We start from the raw sequence: 15,562 nt of genomic DNA on the forward strand, positions 1-15,562 counted from the left end.
TACGTGTGTGGTAAGTTGGAACAGTGATTTGGTGGCTTGGAAACAACTCTTGGCACGTCGAGGACGAATGTATGTTTAAGTAGGGGAGAATGTAACGACCGACTGGTCGTTTTAAGTATTACAATCTCGTTTCCTTATTTACTGCTCAAATTGTACTTTATAGTTGTTGTGTGAACTGTCGAGGTAATTGGTTCGGGTCCGGTGAGGTTTAGGAATGAATTGGAACACTTAGTTCCAAGGTTTAAAGCTTAAGTTAAAATAGTGACCGGATGTCGACTTATGTGTAAACGACTTCGGAATGGAGTTTTGATAATTCCAATAGCTCTGTATGGTGATTTTGGACTTAGGAGCGTGTCTGAAAAATTATTTGGAGGTACGTAGTTGAATTTGGCTTGAAATGCCGAAAGTTAAATTTTTGGGAAGTTTGACCGGGAGTGACTTTTTGATATCGGGGTCGGAATCCAATTTTGGAAGTTTAAATAGCTTCGTTATGTCATTTATGACTTGTGTGTAAAATTTGAAGTCATTCCGGATTGATTTGATGTATTTCGGCACAAGATATAAAATTTAAAAGTTCAGAGTTCATTAGGCTTGAATTGAGGTGTGATTCGTGGTTTTAGCGTTATTTGATGTGATTTGAGGCCTCGAGTAGGTCTGTGTTATGTTATGGAATGTGTTAGTATATTTGGTTGAAGGTCCCGAGGGGCTTGGGTGTATTTTTGGATCATTGGTCGAGAGATTTATAAAGTTAAGAAATTTGGGAGTTTGGCCATGGTCAATATCGGGTCAAGGCAACCTCTTTTCAGTGTTTTGAGTGTGCGAGCAGGTCCGTAGCGTGTTTTATGATTGAAATTCATATATGGTTTGTGACCGAGAGGTTCCGGATGAGTTAATTTCGGGGTGAGTTTTGAGCGAGTCCGGTCATTTCAGTACTCTAATATTGTTCTGGTACTTTCGGGGACGCGGACTGCGCATTTTGGAGCATTGAGGCGAAGGAGAGGCGCGTACCGCATCAGAATTTCGTGGACCGCGGCAAAATTTCGCGAACTGCGGTTGGAAGTTTTGCAAATCCGTTGGTCCAAATTCGAAAGCCTATATCATTTGATCTACAAGGAATTTTGAGATGATTTGAAAAAGGAAGTTGTAGCCCTTCGTGTCTAGTTTGCGGAAAGGTAAAGAATTCATTATTTGGACATCTGTAGAGAAAGTTATGGCCAAAATACTAAAGCATAGCAGTGCAGCCCTAAGATTTTTCGCGGACAACACCAATATTTCGCGACCGCGGGATGTGGGGCGCGGCCGCGCTTGGAATTTTGCTGACCGCGAAATTGGAGATTAGAGGTGTACTATATATCCAAGGTTTAGGGTATTATTTCACATTTTGGACCTAGGGGGCTCGGTTTGTGGCGATTTTTCGTGGGGTTTTCAAGAAATTAATCGGGGGTAAGTGATTCTAACTCGAATTTGGTTAATATACATGAATATATCAATGATTTCATCATCTGATTAGTACTTTGAGGTGAAAATTTAGGGGAAATTGTACAAACTTCATAAAATAAATTTTCGAGATTTGAATACCGATTCAGAGTCAAATTTGAGTGAAATTAGTATGGTTGAACTCGTAATTGGATGGGTTGTCGTATTTTGTGAGTTTTCTCAGATTCCGAGACGTGGGCCCCACATGTGATTTTTGGGGCGTAATTTCTGATTTTGTGGAAATATTAATATTTTGGTATGGAATTAATTCCTATAAATTTTGTGGACTGAATAAAATTAATTGTGACTAGATTCGAGCCATTTGGAAGTTGATACGCGCAGAATGGAATTTTTGGAGCATTGCTTAGCTCGCTCGACATTGGATTTGTCTTGTTCGAGGTAAGTAACTCTTCTAATCTTGGAGTTAAGGGTATGAACCCTAAATATATGTATTATGTGAATTGTTGGTAGGTGACGCACATGCTAGGTGATGGTCGTGTGGGCGTGCACTATAGAAATTGTGATATAATTTTTTCTGTGGAATTTTGTAGTTAAATGATCTTGGCATTTTCCATGCGGTTTTATGAGTTAAAGAAATTGAGCTGAAAAGCATATTAAAAATCTTGTTGAGGCTATGTGCCAGTATTATTGGGACCCACAGAGGTCGTATTATTGTGAATTAATTGTTTTAAATTAAAAATTTATACTCAGTCATATTCATGTCATTACATATCATATCTGAGTCCTTGTTGTTATATATCGATATATCATATCATCAATTTTGGGCTATTTTATATTTTTATGACATTGTGAGCCCATGAGAGAGAGATTGGAGAGATTGATGACTAGTGAGGCCGAGGGCCTGATTGTGAGATATGATGGATCGGGCTGCGCGCTGCAGTAAATATTGGATCGGGCTGCACGCCGCATCAGTGTTGGGTCGGGCTGCATGCCGCAACAATATAGCGCTTGGGCTGTAGGAGCCCCTCATGAGTCTGTACAAATCCCAGTGAGTGCAGTCGACTATAAACATGGATCGGGCTGCACGCCGCAGCAGGTATTGTATAGCGCTGAGTGATTGAGTGTGCTGAGCATAGTGAGAGAGAATGCGAGACAGTGAGATTGAGTACTCCGAGAGTGTGAGTACATGAGTACAATCTCTGAGATACATTGCATTGACATGCACACATGACATACATGCATCGAGATGTATTTCCCTCATGTTGTACGATTTTACATCACTCATGATTTATCACACATTTTGACAGATGTGCATAGTGATGCATTTGTTTTATACTGGTTAACTGGAAAGAAAATGAAATATCTTATTTATTATTAATGAAAGGATTTTTGGGAAAAATTATTATTTTCAAACTTATTCATATTTTTGGCAACTTCGGTAAACGATTTGGGTTTCACTGATGTACTTGAAAAGGCAGAACTATTTTCGAAAATCATGATTTTGCTGAGCAACTTATCTTTGAGTTACTTCTTGTATTATTTGCTTTACGTTGTTATGAACTGTTATTGGTATTTGGTGGTGGACTCGACCTAGGTAGAAACTCGTCACTACTTTCAATCTAAGGCTAGGTTTGTTACTTACTCAATACATGGGGTCGGTTGTACTGATACTACACTTCTGCACATCGCGTGCAGATGTTGGGTGCTGTTGTTGCTGTGCTCGATGGTTGTGGAATTTGAAGATGTACATGCGTTCCTGTCATAGCTGCCTCTTGTTCGTGGTAGCCTTAGATTTATAAAAGCTCTGTTTATGTATTATTCAAACAGATTATGTACTTATTTCATTTTCGTTTTGTATACTCTATTCTTAGAAGCTCATGATTTGTACTACTAGTTCTTGAGGGAAATGTAATGGTTTCATATATTTTTTTTAATAATTGTTATTGGAATTGGATAGTTGAAAGTTGGCTTACCTAGCGATTTGGGTTAGGTGTCATCACGACTAGTTGGATTTTGGGTCGTGACAATACGAGGGAGCAGATTATATCTCACTTTTAATACGTCAAAGGATTATGCATGAAATACATAATTAGATTAACTACATAAGGTGCTTTCTCTATATACTTAATTTTGTTAGTTATATATTGTATATGTACATAGAAGCAACCTAGCTAAAGCAGTGTTGAACATGAAAATAATGCATTTATATTTGTCGATAAACCGTGAAACTTTCCAGCAGAACCTGAAATATTTTTTGAAAATATGACGATAAAAGAGAATTATAAAGAAATCACAAGGATGTACATGCTTTCAAGTTTCGATTATTAGCTTCGAAATAAACCTTAAAAAAAACTAAATAACAAAAGGGAAATTAGGAGCATTAGCATTTGCATTTTCATGCGGATTTTTCCTTTCATGCTCTGTTGCAAGGAAAAAGGGAAGTTCGGTGTACGAATTATTTCGCGATCACGCAAGGTTCGAGGAAGGATTGTATCCCAAGAAGTGTAATGTAGGTAGTCTATCCTGATATAAGTATCAGTGACTAATTTCACGACTCAAACCAGTGACCTAATAGGTTTGTTTACCCGAAAAATTGGATAGAGTTAAATTTGTGTATGGTTCTAAGGATATTTAATATGATTTGATACAAATCGTATAGAGAAATAGAAATATGTGTATTCTTGACTATGAGAATAAGAATAGTGAGAAGAAGAACGAATAAGATAAAGGGAAATAAACACAAGGGGATCTCTTTCAATATGAGAAGAAATCTTTCGTTCCGATCCCATCTGCTTACAATCCATTTTTTGTTTATAGTAGAGGGATCCTACTTTATATACAACAATAAAAAAAATACGTAGTGGAGAGCCCACGATGTATTGTCTTTTCCCTACTTCCCGCCAGGATTCTTTTCCTTAGTACGGCTGTAACGGCCTTGTCTGTTAGCTTCGATACTGACTCGAACTCGATATCGGGTCGAGCCATTGGCCTTGACTCGAGTTCGATCCTGACTCGGAGTCTTGATATTCGGGGTGGGTGTTGGTCGGTTTGTGCATCTCCGACAATTTTTTGCCTCGTGGTTCGATTTGGTCATGGGCCCGATAATGATACCGAACTGATCATTAATCGTACTTGGAGCTCGAATCCTAAGTCCCTTTCTTCGGACCTCGACCTGACCTTACATAGATACCTTTCGATCGAAGTATAGCCGTCTCGATCAGTCCGTACGACTGACTCAATCGGTTCTGACCGTACACAGATAGTCCCTTCATTTCTCGAAAAAGGATGTGGCGAGAAATGATATGATTTCCCAACAGCTCGATCAGATATATACTGATGTTTACATCGATCTCGACCATGATGTATGTGATAATTATCCTATCGGTTCGGTTTTACCAAGGCATTTAATGTGTCAGACGGTGGTCGGCCACCTCTGATATTAAACCGTCATTGCTTCAATCTATAAATAGCTTTTCCTTCCATCATTCATACTTTATGTCTTCAATCTTCCAATTTTTCTAAGTTCCTTTTCGTCTCTTCTGAGTTTTCTGCCTGTAAATCTGTGAGTTTTACTGCAAACTCTTTCTCAAAACACCAAATACTTCTGTTCTTTGTTCACAAAATTTTAAATGGCAAAAACGTCTAAACTTGTTCCACAAAAAGAGACCGCTTCTTCATCTCGACCTGCTGGTGGCGAGGATGTGGAAAAGCCCCGCCCTGAGGAATTCATTCCGGTAGGGTGTTCGACTGTAGGCGATTTTAAAATTGAAAAGCCTTCCCCGATATCGGGTCGGTATGAGCCGATGTCGAGGTATCAATGTTCAATTACCGAAAAATTTCTCGATAAAGTCATACAAGAATGCAACTGGGTTAATAAACTCGTAGTAATCCCATCGCCTGATGAATAAATTACTACCCACGTTGAAGGGTTCTTAAGTGTTTATACTTATTCTTTCACGTTGGGACCTTTAGACCCCGTCATCATTGCTTTTTGCAAGAGGTACGATGTGGCCCTCACCCAAATTCACCCTTCATTTTAGAGGATAGTGGTTCTTTTTCAATTTTTCTCGAGCAAGGTCGAGGGGCGTATCTTCACCCTCGATCATCTTATGCGCCTTTACTGTCTCCGACTTTATCGAGGAGGGTTGATCAAGCTTGCTCGCCGAGCAACCAAAGCGCCATTCTCGAGCATAGACGAGACCCCGGATCGGGGTTGGATGGGCTGTTTCGTTCGAATCAAAACCTCAGACCTGATCCCTGCCGATGACTTGCCATTTACCGAGAAATGGAATATGAGCCGTGAGTGAGCGTTTCTCTTTGCCCGTTTTGATTTTGCTATTGCCTTTTATTTTGTTGATCCATTTTTCTTTCCTTATAACATCCATAGCTCGAATGTCGGAACCGATCCCGGATCTTAGACAATGGGTCGAAAGTTTGGTGTTGCAGAGACCGTACTCCGAGCGTGCTTGGGTCAAATTATCAAAGGGTCGATGAGAGGCCCGCAGTCATGGTAAATCTTTTTGTCGATTTGTCTCTTCATCGGTTTGTATGGTAAATCTTCCTCTTCCCTTTTGTAGGACTCGGAAAAGATGTAGTCATGAGGCCCCCATCTGGTGGCAAAGAAGTTCCTGTCCTGAAGCAGGTAAAAGAAAGGAAGAGAAAAGACGTATCGGGCTCCCCGAGCTCAGAGAAGAAGAAACCGGCTAAGAGATCTCGAAAGCCGAATGGGGGCTCTGGTGTTATGACTTCGGAAGTGGCCTGCCATTCGAGCCCGAAGAAGGAGAGGAGAATTTAGCCTGCGTACGGGCTAATGTTGTGATTCAACAGTCTTCCAATTTGGTGGAAGCAAATCAGGGAACCTTGGCCATAATCCCAGAACAAGAAGAAGCTGAGATTATCCCTTCTCGAACTAAGATGATTGAAAGGGACACCGATGTGGGATCTTCTCGGGCAGTAGAAGATATTTCATGGGATGAGTTTGGGATAGTTGACATTGGCGGATCCCCTCAGATTTCAGATGACATGATTCGAGAGGCCATCATCTTGGAGGGTCGGTCCTATGAGGGTATTCAGGAGTCGACCGATATCCATGGTTTTCTGGAGGGGCTCGAGTCAGGTGCCTCGGAGGAGGTTACCAATTTTGGTGGAATGTCGGTACCCAAAAAAGCGTCGTGGTCGGGTTCTACCGAACCTTCATCGATTCATAAACTGGTGGGGATTGCCAGCTACCTACGGTCCTTGGTGACCGAAGAAGATCAATCAGTGATCAATGCGGTGGGGGCCGCCCGTCTCTTCAACAAGGCCTAACATACTTTGAATCGGGTAACTCTGATGGCATTTTCGTTGCTTCTTTTACACATAGAGTTGTAGGTAATTCTAATGTTTCTTCTTTTGTTTGCAGGCTTCGGTGTTGCATCACGAGGCCTTTCTTCGAATCCGGGAAGAGCATGATGCCGAGGTTCGGAGCCTCACTAAGAAGAGTAACTCGTATAAGCTTCTTAGTAAAAAACTTTGAGCAGATTTGACAGCGGCTCGGGAAGAGCATGATGAGATGGTTGAGCAGGTATTTCGAACGTTCCGTGATAGTGAAGATGAAAAAGAGATAACCACTAATGATCCAATTCTGTAGGTTTGGCAGAGGATCGAGTAAATTGGACGGCTTAACTCATAGGCGCTACTTGCCGAGGCAGAAGAATTTAAAAGGTATATGTATATCCTTGCCTCGAAAAGGGAAGCCGTCGAAGCTCAGTTGGAGTTGTCTGATGCCCAACTTCGATCTGTGAAAGAAAATGCTTTGGGTCTGATCAAAAAGATGAAATAGCTTCAGCATCGGTTGGATTTGGCCACTTCAGATAAAGCAGATTTGGCCAAAGAACTTGAAGTGGCCAGATCTAAGGTGATCGAGGCTAATAAAAGAGCTGATGCCAAAGTGGCTCAGTTCAGGATCGACGTCAAGGTTAACCAAGCCAAAGCTGAGAGCATGGTCGAACATGCAAAATGGCAAGCTCGGAGAGAGGCTCTCGAGGAGGTCAGAGCTCAGGGCTTCGATATTGGGGCCGAGATTGAAGTCGCAGGGTGGAGGAGAACAAAGCTCGGAGGTTGGCCTTACCCGAGGAGGACTCCGATGACTTGGGGGAGTCTGAAGATGAGGACGATGCCGAGAATACGGCCTCCGATGAAGATTGAGTCATTTAGGGCCTTAGGTCGTTTGTTGAGTTCTTTTGATACCGCTTTCAGTTTTTGTATAAAGAACTTCCTTTTGGCAGAGTAGCCGTCTCTGTACAAAAAATTTGTAAATATAAATCTTTCTTCCTTTTGAAGTAAAATAGCCTTTCAAACTAAATAGATAGTTTGAATTTTAATCTCTGATGCCTTCGGGCCTCGTGGGTAGTCCCCTTTGCTTTATCGGGCTCGAACATCCTTCAGCTTAAATAGTCAAGTGTTCGTTTGAATTCGAAGAAATGAGTAGTTTTGCTCGAAATAATGTAGCATGTAGGTGTAATGGTCTAGTGAGTGCTTGCTCGAACTCAAAATAAAAGTAGCCCATGGGCTTAGTAGTCGAGTGAATGATTCGAACTCGATGTAATATAGCCCGTAGGCGTAATAGTCGAGTGAGTGCTTGCTCGAACTCGAAATAAAAGTAGCCCGTAGGCTTAGCAGTCGAGGGAATGATTCGAACTCGATGCAATGTCGCCTGTAGACGTAATGGTCGAAGTATCCTGTAGGCTTAATGGTCGAGTGAGTGCTTGCTCGAACTCAAAATAAAAGTAGCCTGTAGGCTTAGCAGTCGAGTAAATGATTCGAACTCGATGCAATGTAGCCAGTAGGCGTAATAGTCGAGTGGGTGCTTGCTCGAACTCAAAATAAAAGTAGTTCGCAGGCTTAGTAGTCAAGTGAATGATTCGAACTCAAAATAATGTAGCCCGTAGGCGTAATAGTCAAAGTAGCCCGCATGCTTAGTAGTCGAGTGAATGATTCGAACTCGAAATAATGTAGCCCGTAGGCGTAATGGTCAAAGTAGCTCGTAGGCTTTAATGGTCGAGTGAGTGATTGCTCGAACTCGAAATAAAAGTAGCCTGTAGGCTTAGCAGTCGAGTAAATGATTCGAACTCGATGTAATGTAGTCCGTAGGCGTAATAGTCGAGTGAGTTCTTTCTTGAACTTGAAATAAAAGTAGCCAGTAGGCTTAGTAGTCGAGTGAATGATTCGAACTTGAAATAATGTAGCCTGTAGGCGTAATAGTCAAAGTAGCCCATAAGCTTAATGGTCGAGTGAATGATTGCTCGAACTCGAAATAAAAGTAGCCCGTAGGCTTAGCAGTCGAGTAAATGATTCGAACTCGATGCAATGTAGTCCGTAGGCATAATAGTCGAGTGAGTGCTTGCTCGAACTCGAAATAAAAGTAGCCCGTAGGCTTAGTAGTCGAGTGAATGATTCGAACTCGAAATAATGTAGCCCGTAGGCGTAATGGTCGAGTGAGTGCTTGCTCGAACTCGAAATAAAAGTAGCCCGTAGGCGTAATAGTCAAAGTAGTCCGTAAGCTTAATGTTCGAGTGAGTGATTGCTCGAACTCGAAATAAAAGTAGCCCGTAGGCTTATCAGTCGAGTAAATGATTCAAACTCGATGCAATGTAGCCCGTAGGCGTAATAGTCAAGTGAGTGCTTGCTCGAACTCGAAATAAAAGTAGCCCGTAGGCTTAGTAGTCGAGTGAATGATTCAAACTCGAAATAATATAGCCCGTAGGCGTAATAGTCAAAGTAGCCCGTAGGCTTAGTAGTCGAGTGAATGATTCGAACTCGAAATAATGTAGCCCGTAGGTGTAATGGTCAAAGTGGCACGTAGGCTTAATGTTCGAGTGAGTGATTGCTCGAACTCGAAATAAAAGTAGCATATAGGCTTAACAGTCGAGTAAATGATTCGAACTCGATGCAATGTAGCCCGTAGGTGTAATAGTCGAGTGAATGATTCGAACTCGAAATAATGTAGCCCGTAGGTGTAATAGTCAAAGTAGCCCGTAGGCTTAGTAGTCGAGTGAATGATTCGAACTCGAAATAATATAGCCCGTAGGCGTAATGGTCAAAGTAGCCCGTAGGCTTAATGGTCGAGTGGGTGATTGCTCGAACTTGAAATAAAAGTAGCCCGCAAGCTTAACAGTCGAGTGAATGGTTCGAACTCGATGCAATGTAGCCCGTAGGCTTAGTAGTCGAGTGAATGATTCGAACTCGAAATAATGTAGCCCGTAGGCGTAATGGTCGAGTGAGCGCTTGCTCGAACTCGATCCTGTTTGCATAATAAATCTTGAACATAGAATATCGGTAAAGAGGAGGGCTTTCTTTGCAAGTCATTATACATGTGTTCATGTTTTGCGTTAGGGCTTGTGCCAACTACATAAGCATGGTTCGTTTTGACCATTTGGCTCTTACAACGTTTCCTGTTGAGACACTGTTTGTCATGAAATAACGAAGTAACTTCCTTTGCACCAAACTTGATAATCATCACAGATGTGTTCAATGATAAAGCCCCCTAGTATACGAGGTTGATTTTAAAGAGGGCTCAGATACTCAGCAGTAGTATCATTTCCGCTATATGGCTGGTATCGATCTCTGGTTGACTTTTGCTTGGTAGTTCTTTTCGTAACGGACCTAGAAATCAACTGGTCATCTTCGACTCTTATTTTGGATTGATATCGATTGTGCACATAGGTCCAAGTAATAGCTGGGTACTCGATTAGATTTTGCTTCAGCCACCGTGAAGCCATCGAGCTCCGCTCGTTTAGACCTTGAGTGAAAGCTTGAACATCCCAATCGCCTATGACTGGTGGCAGATCCATTCGTTCCATTTGAAAATGAGATACGAACTCCCTTAGCATCTCGTTATCCTTCTGTATTACCTTGAACATGTCCGACTTTCTGGTTTCGACCTTTATGGCTCTGGCGTGTGCTTTTGCGAAGCAATCTGCAAGCATAGCAAAATAATCAATAGAGTTAGATGGTAAATTATGATACCATACCATTGCCCCCTTTGACAGGGTTTCACCGAATTTTTTCAATAATACAGATTCGATCTCATCATCTTCCAAATCATTGCCCTTGATGGCACGCATGTAAGAAGTGACGTACTCGTTGGGTCGGTCATTCCGTTATATTTGGGTATTTCGGGCATACGGAATATTTTGGGGATTGGTTTTGGGGCTGCACTCGAGGGAAAAAGGCTTTTGAATGAATTTTTTCGAATCTAGCCCTTTTATCATTGGTGGAGCTCCCGGGATCTGATCGACCCTGGAATTATATGTTTCTACTTTTTTATCGTTGGCTCGACTCGTTTTGTGAGTTCCTCAAGCAATTTAATAATTTCGGGGGTAGTCCCTGATTCTTGCTCATTTGACTTCACTGTGGCTGGTTCCGTTCTGTGGGTGATTTCTCGAAGCGGATTGGGCTCTGGCCTGCTTTGTACGTGAGTTTGGCTCTGCAACTGAGCTATCGCTATTTGCTGGGCTTGTAACATCTCGAAGATCATCCGTAAGCTGAATTCGATCTCCTCCACGTTATGGGTGTCTCGAGCTACGGATCGAGTACCGCCGTGAATGCTTTTTTCCGGTTCGGAACATTGGTTCGCCTCAAAAGCCACTTGTGAATTGACATCTAGCGGTACTTCGACTCGAGCTTTGGTGACATCGTTAATTCGCCTTCCGGCCCTGGGTGTCAAGTTATTGGTTTCATCTTAAAGGCTGGCTTCATGGTCGATAGGTAAAGCCATCAATCGAGGGTTTGCCATTGCTGATTTGAAGTTGTAAACTGGTGTGTATTGCATATTTGTATTAAACAACCACTATTATCCTTAGCCCCACGGTGGACGCCAAACTATTTACCCGAAAAATTGGATAGAGTTAAATTTATGTATGGTTCTAAGGATATGTGATATGATTTGATACAAATCGTATAGAGAAATAGAAATACGTGTATTCTTGACTATGAGAATAAGAATAGTGAGAAGAAGAACGAATAAGATAAAGGGAAATAAACACAAGGAGATCTCTTTCAATATGAGAAGAAATCTTTCGTTCCGATCCCCTCTGCTTACAATCCATTTTTTGTTTATAGTAGAGGGATCTTACTTTATATACAATAATAAAAAATACGTAGTGGAGAGCCCATGATGTATTGTCTTTTTTCTACTTCCCGCAAGGATTCTTTCCCTTAGTACGGCTGTAACAGCCTTGTCTGTGAGCTTCGATACTGACTCGAACTCGATATCGGGTCGAGCCATTGGCCTTGACTCGAGTTCGATCCTGACTCGGAGTCTTGATATTCGGGGTGGGTGTTGGTCGGTTTGTGCATCTCCGATAACCTTTTGCCTCGTGGTTCGATTTGGTCATGGGTCCGATAATGATACCGAACTGATCCTTGATCGGACTTGAAGCTCGAATCCTGAAGCCCCTTTCTTCGGACTTCGACCTGACCTTACGTAAATACCTTTCGATCGAAGTATTGCTGTCTCGATCAGTCCGTACGACTAACTCAATCGATTCTGACCGTACACAAGATCATACGGAGATAACTTTACCGTTGATCCAAGGTTTTTCTTCTCATGCTCTATTGCAGCTTTTTGGTTAAGTCAATTCTAATTTTATTGAGTAGCATCATAATTGACATTCCTCAATTTGAACCACTGGTGAGGAAACGTAACGCTAACAGTAAAATGTAGAATATAAGATTTATTGATTGATCATGATGTAGAACTTTTTATACAGTTTTAAATAGTAAGTATGGAAATGTAAAAGAAGAAAAGAAACAAATTAGCACGGTTACAAAGAAACGTCACACCAACGAAAAAATATACTTATATTTTTTTATTTTTGTAAAAGGGAATAAGGAAGGAGATGGCAAGGTTGGGAATTAAAACCTTATCAATAAGGTGAATATTCAGGTAGCTAACTTTTTACAAAATATAGAACTTAAATTTTATTAGCAAGAGTAATTTTTTTACATATATAAAGTATAACAAAACAGGTAATGAATAACTACGGAACTTAAAAAATTACATTTTATCTTAGTGCCGCTGGAAAAAAAAATCACTTCTAGTTTTTGGGCATTAATTCTATTTAGTTTAGCTTGGGAATCATTAACTGGTCTGACCATTAAGGTGTGAAATAGGAAAATAAAGTTGTTAAATTTTGACACTACCAAAGGGATAAGGAATATCAACTATGCTAATCTCATACATAATTTGGCAAAGGTCCAAATATATTCCTCTACTTTCGAAAATAGTCTAAAAATACTTCTCGTTATACTATTGAGTTATCTATACCCATGCAGTTATACTTTGGGTTCAAATATACCCCTCATTTAAACGGAGGGGCACGTGTCATCGTCCTGTTGGCTAATTCTAAATATCTCATAATTAATTAAAAAGACCCATTATACATACCCGAAAAGCAATTTTTTTTTTTTATAAAAACAGGAAAAAACTGAATTTTTTTTACTAAAAACTAAAAAAACAAAAATATTTTTTTTTCCAGTTTTTAATTGCTTAAGAAAATTGCTTTCCAGTTTTCTTTTCCAGTTTTTACCAAAAAACTTTAAAAAAAAACTGAAAAATATTTTCTAAAATAATGTTTTTGTAAAAACTGAAAAGCAATTTTCTTAAGTAATTAAAAACTGGAAAAAACTGAAATTTCTTTAACTAAAAACTGGAAAAAAATAAAATATTTGTTTTTTCAGTTTTTACAAAAGCATTGCTTTAGAAAATTACTTTTCAGTTTTTTTTAGTTTTTACAAAAATAATTGCTTTAGAAATTATTTTTCAGTTTTTTTTAAAGCAATATTTTTCTTAAACCTGGAAAAAAATATTTTAAATTTTTTCAGTTTTTAAAACATTCAATTTTTTTCCAATTTTTACAAAAACATTGCTTTAGAAAATTGCTTTTCAGTTTTTACAAAATTATTGTTTTAGAAAATATTTTTTAGTTTTTTTAAAAGCAGTTTTTTTGTAAAAACTGAAAAACAAATATTTTCGTTTTTTCAATTTTTAGTTAAAAAGAAATCAGTTTTTTCCTGTTTTTACAACAACAAAAAATTGCTTTAGAAAATTAATTTTCGGGTATGGGTAATGAGTCTTTTTAATTAATTAGGAGATATTTAGAATTGGCCAACATGATGATGACACGTGTCCCTCCGTTTAAATGAGGGGTATATTTAAACCCAAAGTATTACTGTAGGGGTATAGATAACCCAATAGTATAACGAACAATATTTTTAGACAATTTTTAAAAGTACAGAGATATATTTGGCCCTTTGCCGTACATAATTTATCCAAATCCCTCTACTTAATCTTTAATTAAATTGTTTTGTATGTGCAACAAAACAATTTATCCGCATCTTGATTTTAAGTGTATCATGGAACTATAAAATCTAGTAAAAAATACGAGACTTGTTGTAATTTCTCATTTATGTTATCTAGCAATTCCGAGGAACTAAAGTTAAGTCTAGTGATTAAATTAACTAATCGATGTATTTTCTAGTAATCTTAATATAATACACAATGTCTCCAGAAGTTTAATCTTATCCTAGGAATGAAGTTGCTTAAGGCGTAGGCAAGAGCTTTTTAATTAGATTATCTTTCAATTTGTCAAAATCAGATACCTCATAGACAAACAACTCAAATAGAAAAAAGGACATTAAATTCCATTAACTTATGATTATAATTGGACAAGCTCAACTATAGAGTAAGTTTTCTAGAGTGGAAATCTTAATTAGTGGAGGAATATTTACCAAGATATGAATTGGGATAATAACTGTTGATCTACTTGTTCATATATGTAGCCTTTAGAGGCCTATATGTCACTTTCTATATGACTTAATTTATAAATTAAGAGTGGAAATATTCATGTTGATTTTGATTATGTCAACCAGAAGAATGGGTGGGGAGCCTTTTAGGAGACACGAACAAGTGTGTGAATTATAAAATGGTTTGTTAGTTTTGACAAATTTAATTTAGTAAACAAATTAAAATGATATGCACACTGAGAGATTCTTTCTTGGTTTTTCTTTTCAAATTTTTATTCGTCTTTTAGTAATATTAGCCATTTTTTAACACGTTGAACTTTCCAGTAATTGATTTTCTCACATAATTTTGCTTTAAAAGATTTTATGATTTCCAAAACTTTCAGTCAACCAGAGAAACCAAAGGAGAGAAAGAATGTTTCCTTTTATTAGGGTATTTTGTTATGGATAAATATTACCCTCAATAGAAGATTATCTATATCTGGTACAATAAACTTATCATGTCGGTACTCCATTATTGATAAATATTACCCCCGGTAGAAGATTATCTATATCTGGTACAATACCAGCTTACAAGCAGCTTGCAGTAGCAACTTACACAACAGCTTTCAGTAGCAACTTACACAACAACTTGTTTTCTTTTATAAATAGTGGAGATTTCAGTTCATGATATACATCAATTTAAAATTGAACTGATATATTATTTAATTTGTACTTTCGGAGCAATTCACACATATATATTTCTGTTACCTTTATATTTAATAAAAGTAGTTTTATAACTTTCTGTTATATTGAATAAACTTCAGGACTTAGTGTAACAAAACATCGTTTCATTACTTTACTTAGTGTAACAAAACATCGTTTCATTACTTTACTATTATATAATGATATTTTTTTTGGGTGAAATTAACCCTTTCCCCCCTCTTTGAGCTTCCTCACAAAGAAAAAATAAAGAAAAATAAATGAAAATAAGCAAATATAGCATGACACTTTAGAGTTTAGACCATAAAACGTGCTGAATTCTTGAAACTAGTGTAGTATAAACAATTTGTTTCTATAAGATTTGCGTTCCCTCAAACTGTTTTAAATGGAAAGAATAGTTCATACTTCATAGTATCCTACTTAACAATTGATAATCGTACTCGTAACATCGCTCCTACCAAAAAATAGTACTACTATTGTAGTTATAAAATCTCTGAATGTTAGTCAGAGGAATCTTTGGTTAAAGCATAGTTATAAAATCTCTGAATGTTAGTCAGAGGAATCTTTGGTTAAAGCTATAGCTATTTAAATATAACGGCTACCAAATTTGAAGAATATTACCATTATTTATAAACATGGA

The sequence above is a fragment of the Nicotiana tabacum genome, chromosome 23 (assembly GCF_000715075.1).
Source record: "Nicotiana tabacum cultivar K326 chromosome 23, ASM71507v2, whole genome shotgun sequence".
In the NCBI taxonomy this organism is placed as follows: domain Eukaryota; kingdom Viridiplantae; phylum Streptophyta; class Magnoliopsida; order Solanales; family Solanaceae; genus Nicotiana; species Nicotiana tabacum.